Source organism: Dama dama, chromosome 6, assembly GCF_033118175.1.
Source record: "Dama dama isolate Ldn47 chromosome 6, ASM3311817v1, whole genome shotgun sequence".
Lineage (NCBI taxonomy): Eukaryota > Metazoa > Chordata > Mammalia > Artiodactyla > Cervidae > Dama > Dama dama.
Genome location: NC_083686.1, coordinates 14,383,694 through 14,388,502, shown reverse-complemented (window position 1 = coordinate 14,388,502; position 4,809 = coordinate 14,383,694). Strand labels below are relative to the sequence as shown.

General features: G+C 45.7%; 1 pseudogene; it reads left to right on the top strand.

Annotated features, from left to right (window-relative positions):
- Positions 1-1,132: 1,132 nt before the first annotated feature.
- LOC133058472 (sugar phosphate exchanger 3-like) lies at positions 1,133-4,598 on the top strand (annotated as a pseudogene).
- The last annotated feature ends 211 nt before the right edge of the window (positions 4,599-4,809 follow it).

Here is a 4,809-nt window from a genome sequence, read left to right as displayed (position 1 = left end):
CGGCGACCGCCCTGCTAAGTCACTGCAGGAGGGTGGTGGAGAGGCCAGGCTGGGAACTGTCATGGGCAGAGGCCCTCAGTCACCACAATCAGATGACTTATTTGGAAAAAAATCTGATTACGGAGGACCCAGAGCTGTTCAGGTTTTTTTCCACTGTAACCTATTACAGTGGAATAAAACTTTGCTCTTTACCAAATCTTAGGCCAGGGTTTTACTTGCATGGTTCTTAAATACAAATTTTTGTTGCGGCTTGTGAGATCTAGTTCCACAATCAGGGATTGTACCCAGGCCCTCTGCATGGGGAGCTCAGAGCCTTACCACTGGACCACCAGGGATGTCCCTACCCTTCACTTTTGCTGTCGGCTGTATGTTGAAAGCAGGCCACTGGATCTGGTTCATGGTCAAGGCGAGAGGATTGCACAAGGCTGTGAGTATCCAAAGATAAGCTTCACTGGGGCCATCTTAGAATTCATGCTACATAATGACTAAGAACAAAGGAGATTAGGATTCTGATGGGATGTTTGAGAAATTGTTTTAAGAGAGGAATTTGTATATTTCTTGGCTTCCTTGGTAGCTCAGCTGGTAAAGAATCTGCCTGCAATGCAGGAGACCCTGGTTTGATTCTTGGGTCCAGAAGATCCCCTGGAGAAGGGATAGGCTACCCACTCCAGTATTCTTGGGCTTCCCTGGTGGCTCAGATAGTTAAGAATCTGCCTGCAATGCAGGAGACCTGGGTTTGATCCTTGGGTAGGGAAGATCCCCTGGAGGAGGGCATGGCAACCCACTTCAGTATTCTTGCCTGGAGAATCCTCATGGACAGAGAAGCCTGGCAGACCACAGTCCATCAGGTATCTGAAGGTAAAGTTCGCTGGGGCCATCTTAGAATTCTTCCTGGCGCCTAGCACATGTTATATGATGACTAAGAATAAAGGAAATTAGGGGAAACCCTGGCCGTGGCGGCCCGGGTAAGGTGGTTGCGGGCAAGGCTGACCCAGCAGAGCAAGCAGAGTGGCTGGCTGGAGCTTGACCACTATTGCAGATCTCTGGTGCAAAAGTGGCAAAAGAAGAAATGATATAAACCATCTATTATCCAGACTTTAAAGTCACAGTGAGAAGGAAGGTCAGGAGGCACATGGCCTGGCCAAATATTTTTCAGAGACGAACTCTGCTCTCCCGGTTCAGCCATCACCACGAGGTCGTGTCCCTGCTCACCTTCTTCAGTTACTCCATTGCTCCATGCATCGAGAAAAACATTTAGCAAGGTCAAAGTCAGTATCTCTAAGCAGTGGGCCCCAAGTGCTTTTAACAAGTCCGTTGAACTGCCTGTGGCGATCTGGAGCAGCAACCGTGTGTTTCCCAGTGCAGAGGAAAGCACTCGGAATGCTGGATACCATTGTCCTCTTCTCGTATGCTGTGGGCCTTCTCATCAGCGGTATCTTGCCGATCAGCTGAATTTGCGATGGGTTCTAAATTGTGACATGTGCTTTTCTGCATTAGCGGCGTTCATCTTTGGCGCTCTCAGGGAATGGCTGCGTTCCTACAACAAGGGGCTGTACTGCAGCCTGGGGATCGTTGAATGGCCTGCTGCCGTCCACCTGCTGGCCCACCATGGTTTTTGTTATGGGAAACTGGTTTGGGAAAGCTGGACTAGGCGTTGTTTTTGGTCTCTGGAGTGCCAGTGCCTCAGTGGACAATATTTTGGGGGCATGTCTAGCTTCTTCCATTCCGCAGTATGGTTATGAGTATGCCTTCCTGGTGATGCTGGCTGTGAAGTTTGCTGGTGGGACCATCATCTTCTTTGGACTCCTGGTGTCACCAGAAGAAATCGGTCTCCCAGGTATTGAGACAGAAGAAAATTCTGAAGAAGACTCACACAGGCCATGAGTGAATGGTGCTGAAAATGAAGGTGAAGCTGAGCCTAATTATTCAATCCAAGAAGGCAATATTGTGACCCAAGTCAAGGCAATAAGCTTCTACCAGGCTTGTTGCCTTCCCAGAGTCATAGTGTATTCCCTGGACTATGCGTGCTTGAAAGTAAAAATCACTCAGTTGTGTCCGACTCTTTGGGACCCCATGGACTAATTCTCCAGGTCAGAATACTGGAGTGGGTAGCTGTTCCCTTCTCCAGGGGATCCTCCCAACCCAGGGATTGAACCCAGGTCTCCCACATTGCCGGCAGATTCTTTACCAGCTGAGCCACCAGGGAAGCCTAAGAATATTGGAGTGGGTTGTCTATCCCTTCTCCAGGGGATCTTTCCAACCCAGGAATTGAACCGGAGTTTCCTGCATTGCAGACAGATTCTTTACCAGCTGAGCCACCAGGGAAGCCCTTGAAGTTAGTGAATTACTCCTTCTGATTGCCCTTTTATCTGAGAGTCAACTTCAAATGGAAGGAGGCTGAAGCTGACCAGTTGTCCATTTGGTAAGATGTTGGAGGAATTATAGATGGAATGCTGCAAGGCTTCATCTCCCATGTGTTACAGAAAAGAGCACCGGTGTTAGTTCTCAGTCTGCTTTTGTTCTTCGGGTTCCTCCTTGGATACAATCGCTCTCCAGATGATAAGTCCATTAATGCACTTGTCACAGGATTTTTTATTGGTGGACCTTCTAACATGATTCAGTTCAGTTCAGTTCAGTTGCTCAGTTGTGTCTGACTCTTTGAGATCCCGTGGACTGCAGCATGTCAAGCCTCCCTGTCCATCACCAGCTCCCGGAGTTTACTCAAACTCATGTTCACTGAGTCAGTGATGCCATCCAACCATCTCTTCTTCTGCAGTCCCCTTCTCTTCCCACCTTCAATCTTTCCCAGCATCAGGGTCTTTTCCAATGAGTCAGTTCTTTGCATCAGGTGGCCAAAGAATTGGAGTTTCAGCTTCAGCATCACTCCTTCCAATGAATATTCAGGACTGATTTCCTTTAGGATAACTGGTTGGATCTCCTTGCAGTCCAAGGGACTCTCAAGCATCTTCTCCAACACCACAGTTCAAAAGCATCAATTCTTTGGTGCTTAGCTTTCTTTAGACTCCAACTTTCATATCCATACATGACTACTGAAAAAACCAGAGCTTTGACTAGATGGACCTTTGTTGGCAAAGTAATGTCTCTGCTTTTAATTTTTTTATTTTTTTCATTTATTTTTATTAGTTGGAGGCTGGTTACTTTACAATATTGTAGTGGTTTTTGCCACACATTGACATGAATCAGCCATGGATTTACATGTGTTCCCCATCCTGATACCCCCTCCCACCTCCCTTCCCATCCCATCCCTCTGGGTCTTCCCAGTGCTGTCTCTACTTTTTAATATGCTGTCTAGGTTGGTCATAACTTTTCTTCCAAGGAGTAAGCGTCTTTTAATTTCATGGCTGCAGTCACTATCTGCAGTGATTTTGGAGCCCCCCAAAATAAAGTCTGTCGCTGTTTCCACTGTTTCCCCATCTATTTGCCATGAAGTGATGGGACTGGATGCCATGATCTTAGTTTTCTGAATGTTGAGATTTAAGCCAACTTTTTCACTCTCCTCTTTCATCAAGAGGCTCTTTAGTTCTTCTTTGCTTTTTGCCATAAGGGTGGTGTCGTCTGCATATCTGAGGTTATTGATATTTCTCCCCAAAATCTTGATTCTAACTTGTGCTTCATCCTGCCCGGCATTTCTCATGATGTACTCTGCCTATAAGTTAAATAAGCAGGGTGACAATATACAGCCTTGATGTACTCCTTTCCTGATTTGGAACCAGTCTATTGTTCCGTGTCCAGTTATAACTGTTGTTTCCTGACCTGCATACAGATTCCTCAGAAGGCAGGTCAGGTGGTCTGATATTCCTATCCCTTTCAGAATTTTCCACAGTTTGTTGTGATCCACACAGTCAAAGGCATTGGCATAGTCAATAAAGCAGAAGTAGATGTTTTTCTGGAACTCTCTTGCTTTTTTGATGATCTAAAGGATGTTGGAAATTTGATCTCTGGTTCTTCTGCTTTTTCTAAATCCAGCTTGAACATCTGAAAGTTTACGGCTCACATACTGTTGAAGCCTGGCTTGGAGAATTTTGAGCATTAACTTCTCTAGCGTGAGATGAGTGCAGTTGTGCAGTAGTTTGAGCATTCTTTAGCATTGCCTTTCTTTGGAACTGGAATGAAAGCTGACCTTTTTCAGTCCTGTGGCCACTGCTGAGTTTTCCACATTTGCTGGCATATTGAGTGCAGCACTTTCACTGCATTATCTTTTAGGATTTGAAAGAGCACAACTGGAATTCCATCACCTCCACTAGCTGTTTGTAGTGATGCTTCTTAAGGCCCACTTGACTTCACATCTAATGCGATTATCTCTGCTATTTCTGTGAACCTTGGTCATCAGGCACTGATCTGAGAGAGCAATGAGGCTTTGGTGATGAGTCACTGGGATTGTTAATGGAACAGGGAGTATTGGATCTGCCGTGGGCCAGTATTTAGTGTCTTTGGTCCAGGACAACCTAGGATGGATGTCGGTTTTCTACTTTTTCATTATTATGACAAGTTGTACAATTCTGTTTATTTCACCATTAATAGTGAGGGACACATGCTCTCTTATGCAAAGATGACAAGCTCGTGTTTTCAGTGAGTGACCAGAGTCCACAAAAGAACAAGAATAATCAGGAGACACATCAGGGCTATTATTTCTTCTAATTCGCCCTATTTTGGGTTTGCCTTAAGAACTCCAACATAGCCTCAGATTGTCGAGCCTCTTTCAGCAGGGTCAGCCCCTGGAGATGCTGACCAGAGTGAAGGTTGGGTTGTTTTTTCTCCACTACAGGAATTATTGTTAATGATTTTTAT